Source organism: Macaca nemestrina, chromosome 3, assembly GCF_043159975.1.
Source record: "Macaca nemestrina isolate mMacNem1 chromosome 3, mMacNem.hap1, whole genome shotgun sequence".
Lineage (NCBI taxonomy): Eukaryota > Metazoa > Chordata > Mammalia > Primates > Cercopithecidae > Macaca > Macaca nemestrina.
Window position 1 is genome coordinate 17837236 of NC_092127.1, and position 15242 is coordinate 17852477.

The 15242-nt window shown below is 34.8% G+C and overlaps 1 protein-coding gene and 1 pseudogene across 1 annotated transcript in view; one reads left to right on the forward strand and one right to left on the reverse strand.

Annotated features, from left to right (window-relative positions):
• The window catches only part of LOC105466678 (polypeptide N-acetylgalactosaminyltransferase like 6), a 1213852-nt gene that overhangs the window by 1082191 nt on the left and 116419 nt on the right, over nt 1-15242 (reverse strand). The window lies entirely within an intron of this gene.
• On the forward strand, nt 12395-12755 carry LOC112424026 (cytochrome c oxidase subunit 6B1-like; annotated as a pseudogene).

Consider the following 15242-nt stretch of genomic DNA (forward strand, 5'->3'; position numbering starts at 1 on the left):
AAAGTGGTTTTCTTCTCTGACTCTGACAGCTTCAAGGGAAATAAAGAGGCTCTGTGCCATTCACTGTCATTTTTTTTTTCCTGAAAATTGCATTTTCTTTTAAAGATCATTTTCTTTCTAAATCCTTCATAAATGAAACAGAACAAAATGTTATGTCTTTGTTGCTGTGGTGTATAAAAGATATTACAGTATTCCCCCCATCTCACTATTACATAAATGAAACCTTGTACCTAAGCGAGACACAGGAAGAAAAAAGTGCTATGTGAAAATATATAATAACATTTATATGAAAATTCTTCAAGAGTTGTTATTAGAACCCTCCGGGCCCGTCACTAACAAAATGAGAATTAATCAGTTAACTGAAATTAATAACCGTTGACATTTGTGAGACTTCCTCTAGTTTCAGGCTTTTCAGTTGATAGGGCTCTGGTATGTCACTCAAACCCTGGCACATATTAGGGGGCTAGTGGAGGTGAGTTGATTGAATAATACTTTTTGTTCCTCCACCCCTGTTTCCCAGATTGAACTGAACCTGGGTCATGTGGACCAGAGGAGATTCATCCTGAATCTACTATTAGTCAGTCTTTGTTATGCCAACTTTCGGGCCTTTGTAGACAGGATTGAGGGACTAGACAGTGAGTTAAGCAGCCATTCATCTCCCTACAGTCAGTTCACCCTTTGTGTGTTGTTTCCTCTCAGCACTCTGTTGTGAATACAAGTGGTGAAAACATTCAAGTCCTTCACCCAATGGATCTAAAAGAGAAAGAAGTGAGTTATTTGACTTAACGCAGCATTCTGTTGCCTCTGCTCTGACCTAGATATATTACTACTGGTAAGGCAGGCAAAAGTTAACCCTAACCATGCTCAGTGCAGATGTTTCTTCCCTTACAACCTACAACTCATATGTTCTGTTCTAGAGTAAGCTTCTCAACCCTGTCAGGTGCAAGTAGGTGGTATTTGGAGTAGACACGCAATTTTTGTTAAAAAAGATTATTAACATCACCAAGTTAAAAACAAAATGTGTGAGAAAGCAGAAGAGGTAAATGACGTAAAAATGAAGGAAGGAGCACAATTTAAATACACATGGAAAGAGAGATAATGGATAAGAATTTGAAGAGGAAGGAGGGGGTATGTTGTACTTATATATGTAAGAAAGTATTCAAAAATGAGAACAATTTTGAAAAACAAAGTGGTAATAGCCAGTTATTCTTCATTTTTCCCACTTCTCCATATCTCAACATCTAATCCATTTTCTAAAGATAAGCCAAGGCAATCTTTAAATAAAAACAAGACATTTTCCCTTCCTTGCTAAAAGTTTTTATTTGTACCCCCCAAACTTAGTAAAACATGGGGTCCTTACTGGGGTCTTCTTGTCTCTGCCCTACACTCTGGAGTCGTTCTAGACCTTCTCTTCTGGCCTCTCTCTGTCCCTCTAACATGCCAAGTCCTCTTCCTCCAGGACTTTGTACCAGATGCGCCCCCTGCCATAAATGTTTCCCTCATGACTCTGCTCATGGCATTGGAGAGGCCACCTCTGACCATCTTATCTGAAGTATGTTATCTCTTCACTCAGTTTATTCTGTTCATAACACGTATCACAATCTTCAAAGTTACTCTCCTCTCATTTGTCTACAAGTTTTCTGCATGTCCCATGAGAAGACGAGCTTGATGAGGTTTACTGAATGCCTGCGGTGCAATACACTATGCTCACAGCAAGAGATAGAAAGATGAGTAACATCCACCAAGGGGTTTATGTCTTCTGATGTGAACTTGCTGGTTAAGGAGAGGTAGAAAACTCTACCCAGGAATTGCTTAAGAAAAAACATATGCTAAGGCTGTAAAAGCAGTAACTAGACAATATTGTCACGGGGGTGTCTAACAATTTTTGTTTGTTTGTGCTTTTCCTATTTTAGTCATTGTTCTAGTGACTTAACTTTTTATTATTTAAACTTTTCTTAATAAGGAAATAGCTTATATCTCCTGTGACTCTGACATTTTGATTTTGTAAATATGTATTTTTCAGGAATGAAAGGTATTCTAATTTCTAATCATTGAAATGGTAGATATTAGGACAGGTTTGGAACATTCTGAGATTCTATTTGAACTACAAATTTTGTATTGGCAATACCTAGCTTGCTAATTCTATCTTTTAAGCTTCTTATATATATATATATACACCATAACCTCTTTCTACTATCACGTTAATCCAACAAAGCCATGCACAAATTTGCTTGATTTTTTTTCAGTAAGCTCTTTATAAGCGTAAGTCAACAATTATTAATATGTTTTCAATGTCAACACAATATCCAATTACCTGGGATGGCCTCAAGATTCATATCCAGTAATTTTAGATTTTGACTATAATTAAAAAACAAGTTTTGTGACTATATACCTCCTAAAACAGAATAAAGTCTATAAGTTTGCAAGCAAATTTTGACTCTGATATCACAAGCCAGACTGAAAAACAATTAAATGTGGTTATTTTTTGTATGCAGTGTACCTTTCATTTTGTTTATAATAATGTATTCATGTTTTATAAGCTCTTCCCCCAAACCTAAGAACAAATCTTTCTTTATGTGTGTCAAGCTATTATTTTAAATTCTTTATGAACAGAAAGACTCAAGAGAAAAGGAAAGTTTATGTCTGTTCTATATGCCAATAAAATACTAACATCAGTACTACATACTTTATAGAACTTGCATGAAAATGAATAGATTGATCAATAGACATTGATTTTCAACTTTGATTTTATTTGCCACTTGGGAGTCATGACAAATGTGTATATTTCACAACACTCTTCACTGCATTGCTGCTTCTCCTTTTGGTTTCATCTAGCAGCTATTAATCTTCTCTTATACCTTAAAAACTTCGAGAAAAAAATAAAAATTCTAAACAGGTCATAATATCCTCACAAGTAGCTGTTAATGGACATATGAACGCTTGAGTGCGCACCCAAGAGTCATCTTCAATGCAAATTCTCAATTATATTACCAGCATCTGTTTCAATGATGTTTTTTGATATAAATTTTAGAATCTAAATATCAACATGCTAAGTATCTGGAGAGTTGGTTGTAAAGGGGAAATTTTATGTTCTTTAAACATTCTGTTCAAATAAACACTTAGGAGCTCAGCTACTTACTGAAATTTCACAGTCTGAATAAGAGAGTTTCTTCCAGCCATCTTCTCAAGAGGTGTTTACCTAGATATGACTTTTGGTTCAGCAAACAGTGTCCTGCCACTAATATTTTCTACATTCTTGTACTTCTGATTGAAAGAGAACAGAGCTTAGAGAAGGCTTTAGGTAAAAAAAAAATATATATATATATATATATATATATATATATATATATATATATTACAAAAGCATACGCGGCTGAGGATTTAACTGATGTCATTATCAATTAGCTTCAATAAAAGACAAATTGTTAAGTACAGGTGAGATTATATTTTTTTAGTATCCTTGTATAATGCAAGGCTAAATTTCTTTTGAGTGTTAAAACTGATTATAACTTACATCCTAGTGAAGAAATGCATAAAGGATAGTTAGAAACCTATATGATAACTCATTTTCCTTCTCACACCCAGAGGAAACTTAAATATAACTCTCCTACCTGTCTAAGATGGATTAGAAATGTATTTTCCGGTTTATACTAAATCAATAAATACATTTAAAAGCATCTCAAGGTCACAAGCTTTTGAGCAAATCGTAAGATTATAGAATAATAGGACTTGTTCTTTGAAAACATCAGTAGAAATCACTCTATCCAAAACCCTAATTTTATTGTTAAGGTTACGGAGACTTATACTAAATGTTTAGCTGGAAGTCAGCTAAGTAAACCTGATATTAATCTCATTCAAGTCTTTTTAATTGTGAGGCTGTGGCATACATCACTTAGTCTCCATACTGTTTAGCAATATCCTAAGGAAAGTAGACACTTAATATTTTTGTTGAATAAACTTCTTCTAATTCCAACACAGTTTCATCTGAATGTTTTCCCTAAAATATAGAAAGCTATAATTAATAAGGCATTAAAATTACAAGTCATGGGTGTCTGTGCGTGGACCTTCCTATAAATCAAAATTATGTATCTTTTAAGAAATATTTTATTAGTGTTTGGATGTTATTTTTTTATAATGAAAAGATATATTTTTTTCTTATCATTTAATTGCCGATATCATAGTATGTAAAGTACACATAGACTCCAGAAAGCATTTTCATTTTGCTAAGGCAAATCTTATTACAATTTAGTTTAGGATATAATATGTTCTTATATAATTTCTAGAAGGCTTAGGTTCAGATCTGGAGTTAAAGAAGAAAGCTAATTTACTTGACAAGTTCATATAAAGAAAATTGTACCACCTTTGCATTCTAGCCTCTTAACTATAGCATTGTCAAAAATAGCTTACCTTAAAAAAAGGAAGAAAATTTATAGAAATCTTAAGAGAGCAATAAAATTATATCCATGGATTTGAACTTCAAGGAAAACATTAACTCAGAAGTGATTATCTTGTGTTTCTCTCAGCATTTGAATTCTTTCTTCTGAGAAAGCATTAAGAACATAAATGGTTGAGAGCAAGAAGACCAGTGGATTCAGATGAAATCAAGTAGCAAACAAATACAGATTTTTTAACGATCTTTTGCAATAACATTGCCTTGAGAAAAGTAAGTTGAGAATAAGTTGGTCTAGCAGGTCTACAAGTAGATCACACACTTTAAGTAAGAGAGAAAAATATAGGTGGCTACTTATCAGAGAGTGTTGAATGTAGTGAGACATTTAATATGTAATGTTTCTAAACTTTGCTGTACTAAGATTGTAGAAGAATTTCAGCAATCAAGAAGTAAAATTCCATCTATAACTTGGAAATCCTAAGAGTCAATAAATGCATAAAAAGTCTTCTTATATTTCTAGTGTAGGAATCCTTTGGAAGGCTACCGATGAGAGAGAAGGGGAATCTTTCAGGAAGTAAACCTTGCTCACAGATGAGGTCTGGTGTCCGAGGGGCATAATGTCCAGAGTTAGTGATGTACTTGTGAATATTTTTTCTATCATAAGAACTTACATTTTGGACATTGTAGAAACTAAACAACTGTTTAATGAATTTAATGCCATTGCTTTTTTGTTTGTTGTTCGTTTGTTTGTTTGATGGGAGGGAACTCCAGAATGTTTCTGAAAGTGGAAATTGATGATAAAACCACAATCCTACCCCCTTGAGAGAAACTATGGAAACAATGAACTCATGAATAACTTATAATACTAACATTTTTTCTGTAGACAGCATACCAGTAAATAAGGCTCTGCTTTTGGAACACAGTCATTTAGTTACTTACTCATGAATATTGATTTTGAGGGCTGGGCTGTGTCATGGATTGAACCTCAGTTATACTACTTAGTTTTTCCTAAGAATTCTGATGCAAGTCATGGCCAAATGTGCAGGGCAACCTTTCAAACAACCATCACATCAGACACTTGGGGCAACAGATCCATTCATAATTGAGCATATAATTCCATATCTTGTCTGCAATATAGGTCCTATGATGGCTGCATGCAGAAAACTTTCTCAGATGGCTTGCCTACAGGCTCTTAGGTGCAACCTGTATTGTCCATCTCTTGAGACAAAATATTCTCTAGGTGAAAAAGAAAACAAAAATTCCTATCCTTCATTCCACTTATTAACTTACAACCATTCAGTAGATGAATGATAAACAGACTTAGGAGTGAAATCCTTCACTACAACACTTTTCTCAGGCAAGGAAATCTAGCCTATGTATTTTGTGTATTATTGTATTAGAATTAAGCAGAGTGATAGTGATTCAGATAAAACCTATCATGGAACGTGCTTTTTGTTTAAGATCAAAGTAGAATCAAAATAGGGAAATACAAAATATCATGACTCTATGGCATGCAGTATGCCATTCAAGATATCTGACACCAAGCTTCCTGTTATGCATAGAGTATACCTCCTCCTCTCATTTTCCTGTCTTTACAGTTCTGTATATTTTATTTATTTATTTATTTATTTATTTATTTATTTATTTTTGTTAGAGACCGGGTTTCACCATGTTGGCTAGGCTGGTCTCAAACTCCTAACCTCAAGTGATCCACTCGCCGTGTCCTCCCAAAGTGCTGGGATTCCAGGCATGAGCCACCGAACCCAGCCTATTTTTAAACGTTTGTTATATTGTTTTATATGTGCTAAAATAGCTATAGCATAAACCAAGAAATAAAATGACACTAAAGGGCTCAAATATTTCCTGAATAACTTTGAGCATGAAAGTTATGAAATAGCTACAAAAGGTTACAATACAGGTGTTTTATGCTGGATAATGTGCACGTTTAAATCTACATTCATTCTATTTTTTAACTTCTTTCTTCGGAATGTTTACTGAATACTGTTTATGTTAAAGTGACAGAATTTGCACATAATTTTCTTAAGAACTCACAAATAAAGCCATATACCTCTTCGTGAATTTTTGCTTAGAAGGGTCTCCAACTGAAAAAAATCCTGCCAGTTTGAAGCAAGAATATCAATGAATTGTTTCAAGAGAGTGAAGAACCATAAAAATAGGTAGAAAGGCTATTGAATCATTTTCCTTTATCAAAGGTAGGAAAACCTGCCAAGGTACTGCAGAAGAACCCTGGCCATCTGAAGGATCAGTGGAATAAAGAACTTCCTCAAAGTAATTGTAAAGATTCTAACTGCGGTGATGACACAACTGGCATTACCCAAAAATGAAAATATAAAGGCCACTCGGCTTTAACGTGTCACATACTGTCAATGTTACAGAAGAATTTTCTTCCTATACATTTTGCATCTTATAGAAAATTAAAATTCACTGTGCATCAAGGGGGAAAATGCACCATATTTCAAGAGAAGAATGTTTGAGGAAAACTGGCAATATTGCAAGGTTAACGGTTTCCTAGTATTGCATAGGCTTTTTTTTTTTTTTTTTTTCAAATAAAGGATGAAAATCAAATACTGCCTGTGAAGAAATAGCATGCAACACCTGTAAGGTGGAGAGTTCTACAATGAATACAGTCAACAATGAGTCAAGCGTCACTCGCAATACAGAGAGCTTGCTACAGGTTCCATCTCTGCTTAACCATCTATGACAGTTCTTTCCAAATTCCTATGGCTCTCTAGGTTTACACATAAATGTAGCTATTATTAATGATATTACTATAATGAAGTAAATGTAGATTCCAATTTATCCTGGAGTGACTGTAGATTATTAATACTCCTGGTATTGACTCTTGATTTTTCAAGTTTTTTTATTTTTAAATTCCCACTCCCATCAATCACTGACAATTTTCTCGATTCCTCACATTATTTTAAAACCTTATTGTATTACATGAGATAACATTCTTATAAAGTGATTATACATTTTCTTATAATGCATGCCTTCTTTATTTATTTATTTATTTATTTATTTATTTATTTATTTATTTAATTTTGAGACGGAGTCTCGCTCTGTCGCCCAGGCTGGAGTGCAGTGGCGCTATCTTGGCTCACTGCAAGCTCGGCCTCCCGGGTCACGCCATTCTCCTGCCTCAGCCTCCCAAGTAGCTGGGATTACAGATGCGTGCCACAAAGCTCAGCTAATTTTGTATTTTTTTAGTAGAGCCGGGATTTCACCATGTTGGGCAGGCTGGTCTCAAACTCCTGACCTCAAGTGATCTGCCTACCTCAGCCTCTCAAAGTGCTAAAATCACAGACATAAGCCACGGCGCCCAGCCCTTCACATCTTTTTTCAAGAGCTCAGATCTTCTAGGGCAAGAGCAATATTGTTTGGCTACAGAAGATTAAACTTTTATAGTCAACGAAACTCCCCATTATTTTCTTGATTCATTTAATTGTGTTATTCATTCAACAACCACTATATATGTAGTATGGTAGTGTGAGCTCCAAAGATGAGTCAGACATATATATTGGTCTTAATAACAACAGTCTTATTTGTATCCTCTCCCCATTTCCAGCCACTCTTTGATTATCAATAGTTTCAGAAATTACTTTAAATGTCCCTTCTTTTTCTTTTGTCTTTCCTGAGGACACAATATGAGGTTTCCAGTTTTTTTCACAGTTAATAATGAGATATGTTATCAAACACACTGCACATGACTAGCAGTGTGTTTTCCATAATTTTTTTCAATATTCTCATGCATACAAGATAGATGAAATCAACTCTATTTTATAAGGAAGCAACATTCATTCACACAAGTAAAGTGATTTGTCCCAGACCTCACAGTGAGTAAAAAAAAGCAAATCCAAGCCACATACATATGATTGTGGGACTCTGAAGTTCATAGCTTTTTTATCGGAAGTCTACTTAGGACTTTATTATATGATTCCATATTCATCTTGTTACTAGTGAGTATATCATCACTTCTGTCTGTTTATTGTTTCAGGCATGTAAATTTGTATCCCATTTAGATTTTTAGGTTCTTAATGGGTAGGTCATGTATCTAAGATTGTTATCTGTATCCTATATAATCTAACTTTGATCCTGATAAACAATAAATTTTCTACTAAATATTTATATTTTTATTAATTTAGCAGATATTTATTTTGACAATAAAGGATAATAACCCTAAATCTATACAACATATAGTTCTATAGTCCATTTATTTTTATCTTTCATCTCAATCATTCAGTATTGAAGTAATTCAACATAGTTTGCATGATTTGGGGACTTCCACACAGAAATCCTGTATTCTGATTAATGAGACTGAAAATACATTCTGTTTCTGTTTCACTGGATGTATTTACTAGCACTCTAACAATTTTATAAATATAATTAAATTTACACAAGTAATCAAAATCATCATGAATTCACACATTTTGCTAGTATATACAACAAGGAGTAATAAAAGTAGGTACAGTATTTATCTAATACCCAAGAATAGTATATTAAATTTTCTAATGAAATAATTTGTTATGAGAAAGAAAGCTATTGATGGCTTATCAAAAAAATCAGTATATTGATTAGAACATGGCAAAATCATCAGTGCAGGAAGCAATAGTTAATGCCAATGTAACACTAAATTACCATTTATTACATACATTTTATCATGAGTGAATAACATAAAATAAAGCAAATCTACTAGCTACCCCACTACTTCTTTTTTCTAATTGAAATTATTGGAATTAGATTTAATCTTTTTTTCTTTTCTTTTCTTTTCTTTTTTTTTTTTTTTTCCATTTTAAATATCTGGGTTTCTGGTGAAGGCAAAGAAAAAATGTTCAGGAGATTGAGATCAATGTCAACTTAATATACCTCCCCATCACCACCTACTATTGTGAAATAGCAACTTTCTTTGGTAATAATTTATCCTTATAAATCAGTAAACCTTATGAAAACCAAGTTGTGAAAACTTGATTAAAAAATGCTGTCAATTTACATTTTAGTTGCTACTTCTGCAGCCTACACACCCATAAGCCATGGATTTTCAAAGGTGTTTTAGCTTTTATTTCTTCCTCTACTTTCATTAGAGAGGAAGATAGCCCTAGCTTTCCAAAATTTTCACGGTGATTGGAGTTAATAATATTTGTGCTATCCATTTCACTTCTATTTCCCAACCCATGAATCTAAACATTGGTTTTAGGAGAAAGAGTGTGTCTTATCTTCAGTTTAGTCACAATTCAGTTTTCACTTTTAAAATTAAGTTATAATGGAATGTGCAGGCTATATTTATTCAACATTGTTTTTAATTCACACTTACACAGATGATTTTTTTCTGGAAACTCCAAAGCAATCTTTATGGTATCATACTGGATAAAAATCTGTACTGGTGCTTCTTAGACGTCCATGCACATAATATTATATCATATTTCATGGGTGTTGGGGCATTGCACAGAAATGCTACACAACGAAATGGCAGGGATCTATAATGTTGGCATTCAAGTGTGGGAGAAAAGTTGAATCAAGAGTCACAACTTCAAACAAGAGGCAGAGGGTACAGAAATTCTGTATTCAGTAAGTGTTGTCAGGGGTAGGAGGTGAGCAGAATCTGAGATGTTTCACACTTAACATTCCCTTGGGCTGGAGACTGGGGAATGACTAAGCAGGCATTGGAAAAGACCCAGGAAATGTTAAATTTCTATGGCGTGAACCTTTACAAGCTATTGAAAAGAAATGTGCAAGTTTCAAAAACTTAAAAAACGGAAAAAAAATCGAACTGTTCCTAAACATCTTTGATGTGTTTTGAAGACTACAGGTAAAAAGTAGCCTTTGTTATGGAAATAACTAGGTTTATAGACACACAACACATGGCAGAACAGTGAGAAACAATACAAGTATCTGAAAGAAAACCTGTCAGTATTAGCCACAAAAATGCATCTAATTTACAGATTCGGAGACAGATTGTTGTTTAATAATTACTGAGCCTTTTTATCATTAAAAAACCATATTAAATATTTTTCCATGTTTATTCATTAGAAAATAATTAAAACACTAAAATTAGGCTCTTTCTACTGTCATTGGACAGAAGCAGAACTCCATTTACTTCGCTACTTTTCATTTGCCTGTGTACCCATTCTTTATTTGACCAAGTTTTCTGGAAGACTCTTTGATCAGACGGTGTGAAACTCTTTCACCTAGAAGCTGATCCTGTAATTCTATTTCAACTGCTTTGTGGCAGCTGAATAACGTAAGGGATGAGACTGAATAAGAGAACAAAGATTTTTGATTTCACAGAAATCTCCAGTTTTCAGAATAAAGGCCTAGAAACATAAAGGAAAAGAATGATTTCTGTGTACATATATCACATGTGCATACAAAAACCAAACTTCTTAAATTGCGTGCTCTTTTATAGTCAAAGCTGTATACTTTTCTAGAAATCGATTGCTTCGTGGAGTCAATAATCCTTTGGAATAACTTTTTATCTATGAATTAAGAATTGTTAAGGAATACACAGCTGTTTCATATAGACTTACATAATTGGAAAAATAAGAAAAATTTCTGAGATGTAATTCTAAAATATTAATAAAATTGCAATAGTAATTCTTATTAAAAATTCAATGTCATTTCATTGCACTCATGTCAAACAGTGAATTGCTTTCCCTAAAGCCAAATTCTTACCACAGAAATAGTTAGGTTTTAATTGAGGCAAGTTTCCCTACTTCTCTTTCAAGTCTGTCTCTAAAGTACAGATAATAGAGAAGGAGAATTCATCCACCCAGCAGTATCTGAAGTAGTAGAATTTCTTACTCCACAGCTAAGCTCATGAGTCCAGAACACATTTTTCTTGGGTATTTGTATTGTGAAGTGCGATATTGCAGGTTAAGCTAGAAGGTTTCATTTGGCGTTGCTAGAGATTGGACTTAAAGATGTGCTGTTAGCCTTGAACTAATATCTACTCTATGATGCAATCATAGAGGCTTTTATTATTCTCCTCAATAGTGTTAACAAATTAGAAGCTCAATGTATATTTTTCTTCACCATTTGAATATGTTTTCTTCTGAGGTGCAAAAGTGAAGAACAGCATATCAATATAAACTATTTCTAAAAATAAATCAATTAAATATATGTTCTGCTTTGATATACATCCATTGTTCATCCCATGATAGGTTTTTGAATATCTTGGGTCATTTTTATATAAATTGTCATGGTTTCCAACAAGTTTAGATTATAGTAGCCCTTGTATGGGAAGAACGGTACTGTTAACTTGCAGGGATAAATGATGCTTCACATAGTGATTTATTACTGTATCTGAGAAAAATTTCTAGAGACTAACTGATTATATTAGAAACACTATAGATTTCCCTCTTTTGCCACAAAAGGAAATGATCCATATCTTACAAAAATGTTCTTAGCCTCATCTGTATCAAATTCATACGAAGTATGCATTCCTTAATTACAACAACCTGAGAGGAAAACTGGATCAACAGCTAAAGCAGAAGAAAAAAAAAATAGCTTCTAAGACACCTCCAATTAAGCCAGTGAACTAGTGCTTTCTATTTTGAACAGATGTTACATACCTTTTCCAAGTACTGAACAGGTTTTTGTACCCACTTGGTCTATTTATATTGTACTTGGCTTGCCTTCAAACTTCTATTAAGCGATAGTTTTTGAACCAAAAGGGACATTTGATTACGACAACACCATAAGCCACATTAGTATGCACATTACTTTGTTCATTAAAAAACAGGCTCCTTACTAATGTAGGAAACTGATATTTCAACCTGGAGATAGTAAGTGATTTCTTGTCTAAGTTTTCTATTCAATAATGCTGAATTATCCACAGATAGAATATTTTCTGAGGATTAGTCATGCCAAATCCTACTTTTATATCATTAATATGGTTTCGCTTACTGTGGGATATGAAGCTCACTTTTGGCATGAAGGCACCAAATTTTTAACCCTGACTAGGTATTGGTAAAAAAGAGATCTTTGCGGCTGGTCATAGTTCCGCTTCCTGTTCGACTCTGGTGTCTTTGCTGAGGGTGACATTGAGCTGCAAGTTGCATCTGGGGTGCCTTTAGGATTCAGCACCATGGTGGAAGAAGACATTGAGACCAAAATCAAGAACTACAAGACTGCCCCTTTTGACAGCCGCTTCCCCAACCAGAACCAGACCAGGAACTGCTGGCAGAACTACCTGGACTTCCACCGCTGTCAGAAGGCAATGACCGCTAAAGGCGGCAATGTCTCAGTGTGCGAATGGTACCAGCGTGTGTACTAGTCCCTCTGCCCCACATCCTGGGTCACAGACTGAGAGGAGCAACGGGCTGGTGGCACATTTCCCGGGAAGATCTGAACTGGCTGTACCTCCCTCTCCTCTGTCCTCTATCCTTCTCCCAGGATGGTGAAGGGAGACCTAGAACCCAGTGATCCCCACCCTGGGATCCTAAATCATGACTTACCTGCTAATAAAAACTCATTGGAAAAAAAAAAAAAGAGAGAGAGAGATCTTCATTATTTACCTACCCAAACAAGAAAGCAACAAAAATGCTAGTCACAAAATTTATCTACACACCTGCCCAGGAATTTTCAAGCTAGTGGAACCATATCATTTACAGAGGTACACTTATTCAGGATTTTACTTATATTTGCTCTCCTGAAGATTGATGCACGTGGTAAAAGTGTTATCAAAAACATAAAAGCCTGGGCAACATACCGAGACCTCATCTCTGCAAATAATTTAAAAAATTAGCTAGGCGTGGTGGCATGTCCCTGTGGTCCCAGGTACTCTGGAGGCTGAGGTGAGAGGATTGCTTGAGCTGGGCAATCAAGGCTGCACAATGAACTATGATCATGCCACTGCACTCCAGCCTGGGCAACAGACTAAGACCCCATCTCAAAAAAGAAAGAGTCAGTGTATTTCTTCAGTCAACAGGGTCAATGTAGCCTTATTAGTTTCTTCTAATAATGCTGGAGACTCAGTTTATCAGGCTACAAGTAGTAGGTATGCTCTGGTTTTCTCTGCTGTGACTCCACTATAGCATCACTAATCTATCACTTGACTATATTGTTATACAGGGCCAACTCTAGTGCCAGCTTACATGGTTTAAAGTGAGAAAATCACACTTCAAAGATGTGCATTTCCAAATATCTCCTCTTCCTTTCATCGGCCTGATTAGGGTTTAGAAAATAAAATTTGGGGTTATAAATCTAACTGGAACCTGTCCGGAAGTACTTCTCACATCACTGCCCAAGCAACTTAGGGTACTTACTACTGGCATCTCACATCCTGCAGAAAAAAGTGATAGAGCTTCTCTCCCATGCAGGAAAGAACATGGCAGCATTTTCTCATGGGAATGGGAGACCAAGGGTCAGGAGAACTCTCTAGGATTTGGAATCATTGGGACATGACATTCTTGGGGAGAAAAAAAAAGTTAGGTGGAGACAGCAAGGGAAAAGTAAGTCAAACTTCAACTTCACAGTTTTTCAGTTTCCACCAAGCAGATTTAAAGAGAAATTGGTTAATATGACAGGAATATAGGAAGAAAAACATTAACAGAAACTGTGGTATTCTAGCCTTTTTACTCTAAGAGTTCCTAAATGAACCACTTTGTTAGTGAAAAATCTAAAGGAAGGGTCTTGGTTGGGTGCAGTGGCTCATGCCTATAATCCTAACACTTATGGAAGTTGAGACATGAGGATTTCTTGAGCCCAGGAGTTCAAGATCAGCCTGGGTAACATGGTAAAACCCTGTCTCTACAAAAAAATACAAAAAAATTAGCTGGGCGTGCTGGTGCACACCTGTAGTCCCAGGTACTTGGGAGGCTGAGGTGAGGGAATCACATGAGCCTGGGAAATTGAGGCTGCAGTGAACCATGGTCACACCACTGCACTGCAACCTGCGCGATGGGAGTGAGATCCTGTCTCAAAGATAAATAGGTAAATGCATACATAGATATACATGCATACATAAAAGAAGGGTCTTTTTACTTCCTGGTTTTACCAAAAAGAGAATGTACCGTTAGTGCCAACTCTTCTGTGAATGTACATTCACTGCTCTAGATTATTTTAGTATTGCTCTTGAAATGTACCCCAAATATTTACATGTATTTGTCAGCATTTCAAATCATACATCACAGATAAAAGCACTGCTGTAATCTCAGTTTCATCTACCTTGTCCGCCAATAGGCTTTTAAGAAACTGAAGTCATATCATCTCTTGATATGAGACACACTAGCCTATTTATCCCAAAGGGACTCCACCTTCAGAGTACATAGAAATAAACAGGAGATATGTTAAAAGTAGATTCTTGTAAGTTAACGAAGCCAAAAACTTTAACCTGTAGTCCAGGAATATAAATTTTAAAAAGTTCCCTGGTGTTTATAACATTTGAAAACCCCTACATTGAAAAGAGAAAACACTATAGTCTATAAATAATCTTTGATGTGTTTCCAAATTGTATGAATAAAAGAATATTAACTGAATTTTCTAAATGCTATCTAATCTTGAGTAACTATTAGTGAAAACTGCCTCTAGAATCGTAGGTTATAGAGAGATGACACAGTAAATCTGATGTTTATAATTCATGTAACTGCTGCTGGTTAACCTGAACCAATATTATAACAAGAGAAAAAAATTATGAGTAAAATAATTAAAACAACGCTTGCATTTTATCTCCAAGTATAATAATTTGTTAACTGTCTTAGTTAAGTAAATATATGACACAAATTGTTTTGTAGAATTTTAGGTAAAATGAAATAGTCTAAATCCCTAACAAACTATATATCTAGCATAGTGCCTAACATTAATATTTGTTGAATCAGTTAATAACAATTAATTTGCT